The sequence below is a fragment of the Elaeis guineensis genome, chromosome 9 (genome assembly GCF_000442705.2).
Source record: "Elaeis guineensis isolate ETL-2024a chromosome 9, EG11, whole genome shotgun sequence".
Lineage (NCBI taxonomy): Eukaryota > Viridiplantae > Streptophyta > Magnoliopsida > Arecales > Arecaceae > Elaeis > Elaeis guineensis.
Window position 1 is genome coordinate 77,156,031 of NC_026001.2, and position 14,653 is coordinate 77,170,683.

Below are 14,653 nucleotides of genomic sequence, written 5' to 3' on the forward strand. Positions count from 1 at the left end.
AATTTCTGTGCTCGATGGTTGCCAGATATTTTGACGTTCGGCACGCTGGTACTAGAGGCTTTTTGAAAAAGATTTCTTCTTTTTAGAATTTTCATCAGAGCGTGGCTCTAGGTATGGTGCAATAATGACTCTGTCAGCTGCCAGTCATTTTCAACAGTCTGTCAAGGTGAGTGGGACACGCGGTGAGTGCAGGCCGACCAGAGGAGATCCGCAATATTATTGCACCGGATCCCAAGGTCTATTTAAACACGTTCTCCTCCTTCATGGGTCTCACTTTGCCTGAGAGAATCCCTCGATTCTCTTTCTCTTCGCCGAGAGCTCCAGCTTCCTCTAGCATCCTTCTTGGCCTTAGGCATCCTCCGGGTTGACTTCCATCATCCTTGCCGTCTTCCTGTACTCCTGGGGCTGATCTAGGTTAGTTCTGAAACTCCTTATCATTTTTCTATCCTTTCTTCTTCATATTCTATTCGTTTAGCTTCCTTGAGGGTCTGTTTGCTATTTTTCCTAATTTTTTCGAGATTTTGTGGCTTCCATTTGATCCGAAATGTCTTCTGATATCTCCTCTTCTAGCAGTTCTAGGAGTTTGTCAGCCCCAGTCCCCTAAAGTCCTGATATCATAGACGAACCTGTAGCTAGGACCGAGCCTTGTTCGGCTTTTGCGCCAGACACCATCCCTTGCTCCTTGACTCTGGATGAACTCTTACTGATAAGGATTCAGTATGGAGTTCCTTCGGAGTACGAGCTGGAGCTTCCCGGGCCAATTGATCGGGCTAGCGCCCCTCCTCCTGACCGCTTCTGTCTGTACCAGGAGACCTTCCATGCCGGACTTCGACTTCCACTACTATTTTTTGTCGTTGCTCTCTTCCATTTTCTGAACATTTCTCTAGCTTCCGTCGTGCCGAACTCCTTTAGATTTTTGATAGGATTTCTTTCTCTTTGTAGTTTAGCTGAAGTTCGGCCGATGCTTTCTTTGTTTAAGAATTTCTACATCTTCAAACGTCATCTCTCGGCAAAGGACTGGTGGTACTTCTCCCCTTAGTTCAGTAGAAAGGAGTTGCTGAAAGGCACCCCTTCTTCTATCCACAACTGGAAGGAGAGGTACTTCTATGTCCGATGTCCGACCTTGGAGCTAGGATTACCCCCTTGGGCCTTTCTGAGGAATTCTGTCCATCGGGCTTCTAGCCTGGAAAGGGACGACCTCGAAGCCTCCAAAAAGCTCGAGGCCTATCGAGCCCCCCTCCTCCCCGAACTTCTGAAGAAACAACTTTTGTTCAACATCAGCTTGAATCCTCTCAACCCTGTCGGTACCATTATTATATTACTTTTTTTTTCTTCTCCTTTCTCTTATTCCATCTCTAAGCCGTGTTGATTTTCTTTTATCGCAGACATGGATGCAAGCGTGGCTCAAAGGTTAGCCCAGGGTCTCAAGACCCACAAGAGGAAAGATGCCTCGACTTCGAGGTCGGTGAAGAAAGCCAAGACAGAAGGGACAAGCTCGGCCGCGCCTGCTCCGGTGGCTGTCGCCGTCAAAGTCCCTTCCGATGCCGAACCCAAAGTCCCTCGAGCCCTTTCAAGGAGCCCCCCGGCCGAGGATCCCGCTCCAGAGGCTCATCCCGAGGGGGCACCCAGGGCCAAAGGGAGGAGGAGAAAGAAGACCCTGGCCCGAAGGAGCCGCAGTCGTAAGGTCGCCGTCGAGGGGGCCGGTGGCTCTGAGGAAGACCTGGGGGAAAATCCCTTCAACAACAGGGACTTAATAAAGAGGCCGGTCGAAGGGTGCATCCTGCCTGAGGTCGTCGAGAGGATCGTCCTTGTCGATCTCGAGCTGTGGGTCTAGGACTCTCTGGGATCTTTCCTCGAAGTAGGTTAACTCATCTTTTTCCTACTTCCTACTTAATTTATTCTTCAGCCTTTATATTGACTCTCCGACCTTTCTTACAGATTGGGCACCAGCTTGTCGCCAACATCGAGGCGGTGAAGATTGCCAAGAGGGAGGCAGCTCGTGCAGAGGAAGGTTGCCTGGTTGGGGCCATCCGCCTCGAGGAGAAGATCGCCAAGGTTCTAAGTCTCCAGGAGGCACTGGAAAAGGAGGGACAAACTTCGTCCGATCTGAGGACCGTCTTGGAGGAGGAGAGAGGGAAGGCTGAGGCCGAGGTCTCCGCATTAAAGGCACAGATTTTCAAGTTGAAGGCATAGATTTTCGAGCTAAAATCATGGATCCCATCCCTGGCCTCGAAGGCAAGGGCCCGAGAAGTGGAGGAGTTCAAAGGCTCCTCTGAGATGGAGGATCTAAAGGTCCAGTTCGGCCAGGATGCCTTCATCAAGGATTTCGAACTCTGCCAAGAGAAGGTGGCTGGGAGGTTTCTCGAATTGGATCTCGACTTCCTGAATGAGGCATCCGATGATGAAGCTGGACCATCCGAAGCCGCTGCCAGTCCTCCCCCAGTCGGGACCTCATCGACTGTCGTGGCTGCCGCTGACGATCTTCCGGGGATGTCAAGCCCCTCTACTTCTACCCCAGAGGTCCGGAACCTCTAGCTTTGTATTTTTCTTTGTGATGATTTTTCTTCATTCTCTTGTACTTGAAAATTATTTAATCAATGAAATCGGATTCTTCTTTACAGAGGGCCGCCCTCTCTCTTTTTTTTTTATATTCTTTTCCTTTTCTTTTATCTTCTTGTACTAATCTGAGTCGTGGCGCTCTTGTCTCCCAACGACAGTGCCCTGCCAAAGCTCTCCCCCTGCCACAGGGGATTTCTCTGAAGTTGACAATCCAAGACCTCAGAAGGAAAGTTCGTCAGTTGACGAAGAAATCCAAGAAGCTGGAAGATGAACTTCACCGATTGAGGAAGAGCCATTCGGAAGTCACTGCGGAGGCTGTTCATCTTTAAGACCTCCATAAAAAGGGGCTCATGGAATTCACCCGAAAGAAGGCCGACTTCGTTACGGAGCTCGAGGAACTCCGAAAACATGCCAGCGACCGATCTTGGGCTCAGGCTTCCAAGATCAGCTCCCTTGAAGTCGAACTAACGGCCGCACGGGCGAAGATCGGCCAGTTGGAAGGGAGCTCGTCCTGGCTCACAGTCCAAGCCGACCGTGACTGAGACTGGTCGCAGAAGCTCTCCGACCTTCAAAAATAGCTGCAGGATGCTGAGGCGAACTACGATGCCTACCGAGTCAGCTGGAGCGGACAAGTAAAGGACTACCGAAGGAAGCTCCAGACGGTGACCGACGAAGTTGCCTGCCTTCGGAGGCAGCTATCCGAGAGAGCCCAGCTCACCTCTGCATAAGGTTCTGACGAGCTCTGCTCCTTGAGGGGGACCATGGTGGAATTATCCGTGGCCCTTAGGTGGGGGGAGGCTAAACTGCAGTGGCTATAAATTCAGCTGGTCCACGAGCAGTAGGCGGTCAAAGATGCCGAGGAGGCAGAGTCCAAGGTCTTGAGGAAGAGACTTCGAGAGTCGGAGGGCGAGAGCCGATGGTTCCACCAGATGTACCGGGATATACTGCTGAGAAAGATAGAACTAGAAGAAGAAGTTGAAAACTTATGGCAATCCCTAATAAGGACTGAGATCGAGATCTCGAAGTCGGGAGGAGCCGGACTTCTTTAGAGCTTCTTTCTTCTCTTTTTATGTATCCCCCCCCTTTTTTTTCTTTCTCTTTTTTTTTTTTGGTCATTTCCCTTTTTGTTTTTGGCCTTCAGGGCTTTGTAATGTGTACTTCACCAATGAAATGAAAATGAAGTTGTCTATTACCTTGTCCTTTTTGGTGTTGAGTTGTTGTTTACCGAACTTCTTTCATCCTTCGTCCTGTTCGCCATCGATATTGTTTGAAGATTTTTGGTTGTTGCTGTGCTGATTCGCCCTTTGGGATCGAAGATTTTTGACAAGGATCTTCTTCCTCGTTGAGGTGAGGTCCCCTATGCCTTTGATGTAGTTCATTTTTTACTTATCGCTGGTGTAGTTCGTCATTTTCTCTTTTGATCTTCCTTTTTCTTCTATGTTCGAGTGAGGGTCTTCCCTCTACTCTTGACGGGGTCGTGAGAGTGTAGGGGGGCCATCGAGGAGGCTTTCCTCCATGTCCGATCTTGATTGACCGAGCCTTTATTTGTGTCAGGATGAGGTTCTCCTCCTGTTCCTAACAAGGCTGTGGGGGCACATAAGGGCCGTTGCAAAGGCCTCTCCCTCTGTCCGATCTTTAAGAGATCGGACCTTCAACTTTGCTCATGTTAGGATGAGGTTCTCCTCCTGTTCCTAACAAGACTGTGGGGGCACATAAGGGCCGTTGCAAGGGCCTCTCCCCCCGTTCGGTCTTTAAGAGATCAGGTCTTCGACTTTGCTCATGTTAGGACAAGGTTCTCCTCCTATTCCTAACAAGGCTATGGGGCACATAAGGGCCATTGCAAGGGCCTCTCCCCCCATCTGATCTTCAAGTAACCGGGCCTTGGACTTTGCTCATGTTAGGACAAGGTTCTCCTCCTGTTTCTAACAAGGCTGTGGAGGCACATAAGGGCCGTTGCAAGGGCCTCTTGCCCCATCTGATCTTCAAGTAACCGGGCCTTCGACTTTGCTCATATTAGGATGAGGTTCTCCTCCTGTTCCTAACAAAGCTGTGGGGGCACATAAGGGCCGTTGCAAGGGCCTCTCCCCCCGTCTGGTCTTTAAGAGATCGGGCCTTCGACTTTGCTCATGTTAGGATGAGATTCTCCTCCTGTTCCTAACATGCTTAATTTCGTTTGTATGGGGGAGTTATTTCCCATCATTATAAGCTTATGCCAAAAGAAAAAATATGCGGATATAAAAGAAATTTTTATTTTGGGCAAAGTTGTTGGTAATACATTCGTAGATTTCTCGAACCCTACAGCCGTGGAAGGTCTGCTCCCCATCGGGGTCCTCTTGAGATGGAGTTGATAATCCCAATCGGAGGCCGATCTTCAGGTTGCTCCTCCCTCCTTGGTGGCTCCAGCTGCGGCAGGGCCCTGGGCCGGTCTTCCCTACCTTCAGGTCAGCGTCGAATAAATCTGTCGAACCGATCTCGCCTGATGAGCTCCTCGATTTCATCTCAGAGCTGAATGCATTCTTCCGTGTCGTGGTCATGGTCACGATGATAGAGATAGAATTTGTTCAGGTTGCACTTTTCGGGGTGCGAGTGCATCTTTTCCGGCCTTGGTAGCTGCTCCCTAACCTCCATTAGCACTTGAGCTTTCGATCTGTTGAGAGGGGCGTAACTGTGGAATCTTCTTGGGGGAGAGCTCCATCGAACTCTGCGGTCTGGGCTTCTCTACTTACGAGCTCGGGGAGGAGTCCGAACACGCCTGTGTCCGAGAGGAGTTTGAGAACACGGCCGAGCTTCACTCGGCCCTTTTTCAACTGTGGGCTTGCTCGAGTCTCCCGCCTACCACTCCTTCATGGTCTCCTCGTCCTTCATCTTGAAGGCTTCTTCTGCTCGGGCATATTCTTCAGCCCGAGCCAGCAAATCAGCAAAGTCCCTGGGATACTTCTTTTTCAGGAAAAATAAAAGATTGTTCTTCTGAAGATCGCCCTTCAGGGCGGCCATCGTGACCGATTGGTCCAAGTTTCGGACCTCCAATGCGGCGATGTTGAAATGGTTGACGTAAGCTCGGATGGATTCCCCCTCCCTTTGCTTGATGTTGATGAGGGACTCCGACCTCTCCGGGGATGCCGGCTGCTAACAAAATGAGCTGCAAACTGGTGGCTCATCTGGTCAAAGGAGAAGATGGTACCCGACTTCAATGTTGAGTACCAGTTCCTTGCTGCTCCCTTCAGAGTGGAAGGGAAAGCTCGGCACAGGATGGCGTCTGGCATGCCATGGAGTAGCATCATTGTCCGGAAGGCCTCCAGGTGGTCAACCGGATCTGAGGTCCTGTCGTAGCTTTCGAATTGGGGGAGTTTGAAGTTTGGTGAGATCGGTTCCTGCATGATCATTTGAAAGAAAGGAGGGTCAGTGCAGATGTCCTCACCATAAGTAGGGGGAGCGTGGCGGAGCTCTTCGATCCATCAGTTCATCTCCTGGAACCTTCGATCCAGGAGGTCCTCTCGACTGCGAGTCTTGAGGGTCTTCTAGTAGAGTGGAGGTAGGGATCCTCCGGGAGTGAAATTATGATCAGACCGGGGGCTCTCCACCCTCGGATTACCCTTGTCGGGGAGGACAGGACAACTGGCCCAAGTGGCCCGCCCCACTGCCGGATCTTGGAGCTCCGACGATGCTCTTTCCAACCGCACTGACACCTGCGGCTGTTGCTGCTGCTGCATAGCCTGCACTGCTTCAGTGAGGCCTCTGACCTGCTGAACCAGCAGGTCGAACTGCTCCATACCGACCACCGTTGTCGGAGGAGGAGGAGGAGCCTGGGAAACTGGAGGCGAGGTCGAAGCCTGAGATTTGGCCACGGAGGTCGTGGATCGTCTGGTGGATGCCTTTTGGGGAGGCATCAAGTGGAGATCTGATAGGAGAAGGGGAGGGGGATGTTGGAGGAGATGACTGGAGGCAGTCCCGTTAAGCACCCCTTCAAGAACAAGGGTACTGCGAAGACACAGCCGCCCTTCCTCTAGCGCCAATTCTGTTGGTGCAGAATTCTATCGAAGCCGGAGTTGCTGGAGTCGAGATGACCGCGGTCGCCATCGGAACCTGCAAGGAAAGTTTAAACCGGAGTTGGGGGTACTCTGGCAAGACCCTCCGATGCTCAAGTCAATACTCTGCTTCAACAGAAATGGAGTGCTCGAGTAAAAATTTTAGCAGAGTTTTGAGATAGAGTGTTTGAGCTTAGAGAAGAACGTATCTGGGGATCCCTTTTTATAGATGGAGAGCATAACTGCTTGACAGTGATGTCTGTAACTGCCTGGTAGTGGGCCGTTCAGAGCCGCCTGGAGTTTGTTACGGAGAGTAGTGGTGTCAGGGGTCGTTCAGAGCCACATGGAGTTTGCTACGGAGAGTAGAGTGGTGTCCGTTGTCGTGACTTGCCAGAGAATAGTGGAGCCACACGAAATCTACTGCAGAGAGTGGAGTAGGGTAGTGGCCATTGTCGTGACTTGCTAGAGAGTTCGGATCTGTCTGCTGAAGCTCGGCTGGGACATCTGATGGAGCGAAATGGCTCTCTATCCCATCGATCTGGGAGAAGCTCGGACACCTCGAAGCTGCTGATGAGTCTATTGCTGTTGGATACCTTAGGTGCTGATACTACAGGTTGGAGTCATCTGCTGTAGAAGCTCGGATGGAGACTTTTCATAGGTGAAGCTCGGTAGGAGTCCGATTGCTAGAGAAGTCCGTCTGGGATTCGTCTGATGTGGAAGCTCGTCTGAAGATGATTCACCAGAGAAGTTTGGTTTCATGAAGGATCTGGCGGAGGGTCGGCCGGCGATGGACTTCGGATGATGCTAGGGAGGCTCATCTGCTGGAGGAGTCTGAGGGATCCAGAGATGATCGACCGTTGTAGAAATCCAACTGTTGGAGGCCGTCCGTTGCGAAAGCTCATCCGGAATGCATCCGCTGTGGAAGCTCGGACGGAGTCCAATTCTTGTAGAAGCTCCTCCAGGATCCATCCACTGTGGAAGTTCGGATGGAGTCCGATTCTTGCGGGAGGCCGAAAGGAGGCCGCTTATTGTAGGAGCTCGATCGGAGATCGGTTGTCATGGGAGCTCGGTGTAACGACCTGGCCGGTGGATCCTACCCCATGGTAGAAGCCCGTCTAGGATCTAGAGTAGAGATCCAGAGTAGACCGCCCGCTGTGGAAGTTCAGAGTAGACCGCTCGCTATAGGAGTTCGGAGTGGACCGCCCGCTGTAGGAGTTCGGAGTAGACCGCCTGCTGTAGGAGTTCGGAGTAGACCTCCCGCTGTAGGAGTTTGGGGTAGACCGCTCGTAGTAGAAGTTCAGCTCTCACAGGAGCCCGATCAGAATATTGAAGGTGGTCGACCATCGTAGAAATTCGGATGGAGTCCGATCTCTGTAGAAACCTCATTGTCGAAGAAGCTCAGACATCGATGGAGTCCGGAAGGAGTTTGGAGAATAGTTGGTCACTGTAGAAGGTTGGCTAACAGTGAGGCCTAGAGAGCCTTTGGAGCGGCACGGTAGATGGATGGAGAAGCTCATTGTCAGAGAAGTCCGGAAGCTCGAACGGTCGGGGGGGTTCAGAGAGACGCCACATAAGGTCGGAAGCGGAGAAGCCCTGGAAGAGTCGATCTTTTACAAACTTCGACCAGGGGGGGTATTTTATACCCAACAGAACCAAATTAATTTTCATATTGAATCAGATCAAGTCTGATTCAAATCTCTAAAATAAGTGATGTGAGATTACTTTCCTTAAATGTGAAAATCATAGAAAAATTATCTGGAATTAATTAGTGGGTGTGGGCTTTGATTTTCTTAGGTGGCGCAAGAGAAGATGGAATCCTAATCTAACTAGGATTCTTATTTAGATTCGGTCAAATACTTTGAATCCAATTTAAATTAATTACAACCTAATTAATGGTGATCCTAGTTCAACTAGGAGTCCAATTAAATCAGATTAAATCATATTTAATTTAAATCCTAACTTAATTAGGAATTAGGTGCATACAAGTCTTAGTCAAATAGAGACTTGTTCTCTCTTGCAACTGGCTTATCCAATAAACCAATTAAACTTAATCTAATTAAATTCAAACTAATTCTAATTGAATCATATTCAATTAGACTTGATTTCAGCCCAATTGCTCAATCATATTGAGCCAATTAGTAATCCAATTGCTAATAATCCTCTTACAATACTTGCATTAGGTCAAACATCAATCACATTGATTGTTTAACCTTAGAATGATTCTCAATCATCGATTAACCATCTGATTAGGTTACAACATCTTATGTGTATGACCCTATAGGTTCGAACCTAAGCTGATAGTATAGGAATCAATTCCTGTACCAGTCGAAGTAACCATCTAGCAATGGTTCCCGACGTCCAGATAGGTCGAATGTATGCAAAGCAATATTCTAAGATCCCTGACCCATGGTTATCGTATAATTCATCCTTTTGATCAATAATGCTCAAGACGACTTCGAGTATGCTGTCAATCACTCATACAAGTCATCTCTATTGTGTCTCAAAATTTTACAAATCCCATAACTCCTCACAAGGATTACCCAGGCCTAGGTTTTGCTAAATTGAAACACAGCGAGATATTCTCTTCCTGAAGTTAATCAGGAGTAGTCAATCCCATCTTGACTCATACACCGACTTCACAAGTACTTGACTGTACCTAAAAACCCTTTGAACCTATATTAAAAATACAGGTAGTCCGGCACCAAAGCACAGTGAGTTGCTTGCAAGTCACCATGGTGATCTCAGGTCGTAGGGATACTTATACCCATTGATCTTAGCTAACTACTCTTGACAGTAGAGTGTTACATTGGTCACGTTCAATGCAGATGTACTCCTATATCTCACCTGGATGCCATACCAGTGTCTCCAGACCATTTGGTTACGAGGACAACCAACGCATATGGCATACAGCGACCTACACTTGATAAGTTATCGTCCTTGTTAATAACTTATCATTTGATCGTGAATAATTTAAGAACCATCCGATAAATCCTCTTTTATCAATTGATTGTGATTCTAAAGACTTCATCATAATTCAGGAGTTCATTTAAGAAAGATAGAACTTTTTTATGATGAATCTGTCAAATAACTATTATTATTAGATAATTCATATACTAATTTCAATCATCTACCACTTAGATGATTGGCTTTAGGATACATTTTCCAACAACTTCTACTTATACTAAAGCCAATTAGAATGATATCAAATATCCTATCTTCCACTTGAGTTCATAGAACTTCTTAGTTTCGAGGCCTTAGCAAATGGGTCGGTCAAGTTCTCCTTTTTCATCGATCTTCCAAAGATCGATGTCACCCTGATCTAAAATCAAAAGTGATAGTAATACAAAGTATGCTGGTCCTTCGATTCTTTAGCCAGATTTATGGCTCCAGTGCTACGATAGGACTGGACCATCGGTGGAGGGTGCCACTCCAAACCTGTTAATGAAGCTCAGCAATTACACAGCTTACATGGCAACATCATATGCTACGATGTACTCTACATCACTAACTGAGTAGACTAAAGTATCCTGCTTGGAACCTTTCCAGCAAATTGCTCCTACAATTAGAATATGATCCGACACTTTCTTGTTGTCATCTTGATCTGACTAAAATCGAAACATCCACATGTTTAAAGTCAGTATTTCCATATTTGAGTCACTGGATCTTAGTATTTCCCAAATACTTAAGGATTGTCTATACAATCTTTCAGTAGTTTTTACTTAGATCATACTGGTATCTGCTCACTACTATTAGTGAGCATACCTTATCTAATCTTGAATATGGAGAAATTAGATGACACCCAAACTTTTATTTCTTGCAATGCTGGAATGCCATTCTCGATTAAGAGAATTTCATCCACAGACAACACAAGGAATAACACTACAGAATATTTTGCCCACTTGTAAATGCAGGGTTCTTCTTTATCCATAACAAAGACATATATTCAAAATGTATGTTCTAACTCTGGGATAATAGCGAAACGAGCTTTATAGGTCTCCACCTTCCCATCTGTGCTACTCTGATCCTTTTGAAAAATCTATTCACACCCAATGGATTTTATTCCTTCAGGTGAATTATCTAGTGTCCATACACTATTGATTTTCATAGACTTCAATTTGAATTTAATGGCTCTAAGCCACTTCTCAGAGTTAGACCACTGCATTGCGTTTACTTTAATGGGCTCCGAGTTTGATCTAATCAAATCTGGTTCTGTAGATTTACTAGATTTTGTCGGTTCAATTTCTACCAGTCAAACTTTCAAGTTCAACTTGATAGGCATCAGTTCCTTCTTTAAGGAACTCCTTTCCAAAAGGAATGCCCTACTGCTGATGAGCATCTTATATTTTTCAGTATGATAGAATTAGTAACCCTTAAACACCTATTAGATCATGAACCAAGTTTATCTATATGCAAACCTTTGACATAGGCCGATCAACTCCAAACCCAAAGGTGAGAGAGTCTAGGTCTATGCCCGAACCATATCTCATATGGAATCTACACAACGGACTTACTCAGTATATTTTCAGTGTAAAACAAGTAATCACACAAGAGCACAATCCTGAAATAGGTAGATTAATGAACCCTATCGTGGATTGAATCATATCTAACAAAGTTCAACTTCTCCTTTTAGATACACTGTGTTCTGAAAAAGAATCCACTGAGAGAGAATCCAATTCTCTCCTAGATATGTCATCTTTTTCATCGTTTGAATCATTTGAATATTTCAAATGATTTGGCCAGATGCACCCATACCCAGATAGGTCATCTGTAATGAAATATTAATATCTTCCTCTGGCACTTAAGTTCACAGGTCTACATACATCACTGTGTATGAGACTTAGAACTTTATCAGCTCCTTCACCTTTTCCATTAAAAGATGACTTTGTCATCTTTCCAAGAAGATAAGACTCACAGACTATCCATGATTCACAATCATTGATGTCGAGGTTTCGTTCTCAAGCTAACTCATTTATCCTATTCTTGTCAAGATGACTAAGCCTATAATGCCAAAGATAGACATTCATGACATTATCTAACTTGGGTGTGTACATTACACTTAACAGGCTGTGTAAATGTCATTTCCTTATTGTCCATGTATTATTGTAACATTATTCATAATAATACTACAATAATCTTCCTTTATGAATGATGATTATCTTTAGCCAAAAGGCCAACAAAGATTATAAATAATGGACAATAGTAATAATTACTTTAAATGACAATATTTGAAAATAAGCTCTACAATTCCTAAAGTTAGGATTGGAATAAGGCTTCCATCCCTAACATTTAAGAATTTCTCACCATTTTTAAATATTTCACTTACTTGTAGTCCTAGCAATAAATTGCATAAAACCATCGGTATGTAATACCTAGGTAGTGGAATTACATCGAGAAACTTTAAGGTGTTATCATATAACATCCTTGATGAGCAACCCTTGCTCCTTTTTCTTGTTCAGCCTATTATGGTTAGGGGAAGCAAGACAATTCTTCTTCCTATGACCCTGTGCTTTTGTCTGATTTGGATCAATTTTGGACTAATTATTTTGACTGGACTAAGAAGCCCCAATACGAACCCATTCATACTGCTGAACTAAATTCAACTTTCGATACTAATTAACGAAGTTGGGTCCCATAAGTCATCATTGTCTAATAACGATTGGAGCAATTAAGGTTTAGCCTTATTTTGAGAAAAGAGAACAATGACTTAATGTATATGAATTATTTTAAGCCTAGAGACTTGGACTTTAGTCTCAAGGTTCTTCCATTATTTTATTCAAATTGATAGCCTCTACCTCCAATTCGAAAAATTACTTTAATTTTTTAGTAGGTACTAGAATCCACATAGACTACACACAAGCCCGACTTTGGTCAGCCAATCTATGTGCATCTACAGGTAGGTTCATTAATCAATTATTTTTCTAAACAACTTCTAGTAATTTAATTTTACCCCAGAAATCTAATCAATAGGCTTTGGCCTCCACTGTAAGGATCTGATTAGATCCAACCATTAATATGACAATACTTGGTGCATCTAACCAACCAATGATTAAGCCCAACTTTGGTTGGCTAACCTAACCACCATTAGAGAGACACATCCAAGTCATCATATGATGAGTGATAATTCCATTAGTCAACAAGCACTAGGCCTTTGGGTCTGCAATGATTATTGAGTTAATGGACTCATTATCAAACACCTTAATGGGAGGCTATGACTCAGTTATCTCCATAACTTTATCAATTTAAGAACCTAATAATTTTAGAGGATTTAAAATTATCAATGATTTAAGGATAGAAAAGATATGGATCAATTTGCTCCCACTGACTTCATCAAGTCAAGTCCTCCCACTGACTTCTCAAGTCATTAACAAGAACTAGGATCAAATTTGATCCATGGGCACCTAGATCAGTCTCACTGAATGAAATCAAACTCTCTGATTTTTTATATGACATGGGTTAGCACGAATCAATGAGCAACCTAATCAAGACTTGATTAACCACATTGGTCAGGTAAGTATGATCGATGGGAGGGTCTGCCAATGCTTGCCTTAGACACCATAAGAAATGGCCAGATAAGCATGCTCCCAATTAAAAACCATCGATCAAGTTTACCATAGACACTAACTGATTTATCAGTTTTGATTTGGTCTGCTTAAAGACTCGGGCTCAGCCGCTGAGCCACGATCAGTGTCCATTTGTTAGATATATGGACTTTGATCATCTACAACTATTGAAGTGATCTATAGAAATGACCTATTCCTAATTAACTTTTAATTAGATTTGATCAATTTCTTAACTTAGTCCATATTTAATCTAACCTTAGGTCTAACCCAGTTAATGATCTGATCAAAGCTAACCCATTATCCTTTAACCCATGTTTTATGAAATTATCTTAGGATCTTTAAATCACAAATCTAGATCCTAAACAATCACTTAATTCTTTTAATTATGTTCATGGCTGAGGGTTGTGGTTCAGCTTTTTGAAAAATATTTTTAACTTTTGAAAGGTTTAATACAATCTAGTGTTGTTTCACTAAATAGGTCGACTCATTTCAATAATGGGTCAGCTTATTTCACTAACAAATACTAACAATTAAAATCAGTCAAAAATATAATTCAGCCAACTTTTTAATCGAGCTGGCATGCTGGTCGAGCTGGCTTGCTGGTCGAGCCGGCCCGATCAGCAAATAGAACCTTCGCAAGATCCTGTTCTAGGCTGATTTTAATCTATGTACATTACATAAAAATTTATAAAATAAAATAGACTTAATCTAAAACATTCATGATAAGATTTATTTAAACTCTTTTAAATTTTCTAGATCACAATGTACCAGGACAACCTTTGCACTGTAAGGGGTAAACTTTACAGCAGGACAACCTGCAGTCCGTACGATCATTATTTTATTTTTTAAATTTATTTTAATAGAATTATGAATATATTATAAAAGAACCTAGCTCTGATACCACTGTAGGAAAAGGTGCAGGATTTCATGCATGAATTTCAAAACTTTTTTAAAATATAATGCAGTCGAACATGTAAATTAAATAATTTAATTTACAAATGCATGTAATCAAATTACTAAATCCTACAATTAGGACCTATAACATGTCATATTATATTTATAAATTAAAAAATAAAAAATTTGGTATTGATCAAATCAATACCCTAGATCTAAAATATTTTTAGATCTAAAATCTAGATCATATTTAGATAAAAGAAGAGATCAGATCTCTTACCTTCATGTGGGTCGAAAACTCCATGGTTGATTTTTTTTGTTGCTTTTGGAGCCGCACACGCGTTCGACCTCTACAGGTGATCCACACGAGGCTGCAACAAAATCGAAGGTTCGTCGAATGAAGATCCGCTCGAAGTGCTAGCTTCTTGCAGATCCCTCCAGATGGTTAATCTAAAAATATTCTTCGAATCTCTTGAACATTCCAATAGATGAAGAATATGAGGAGAAATAAGGAAGAAGTCAAACTTTTTGACCTTCCTAAAATCAAAATTAGTATTTAATAGAAAAGAATCCTAAGAGAAGACAGATCTTCTCCTTCAGTACATCAACAATTGA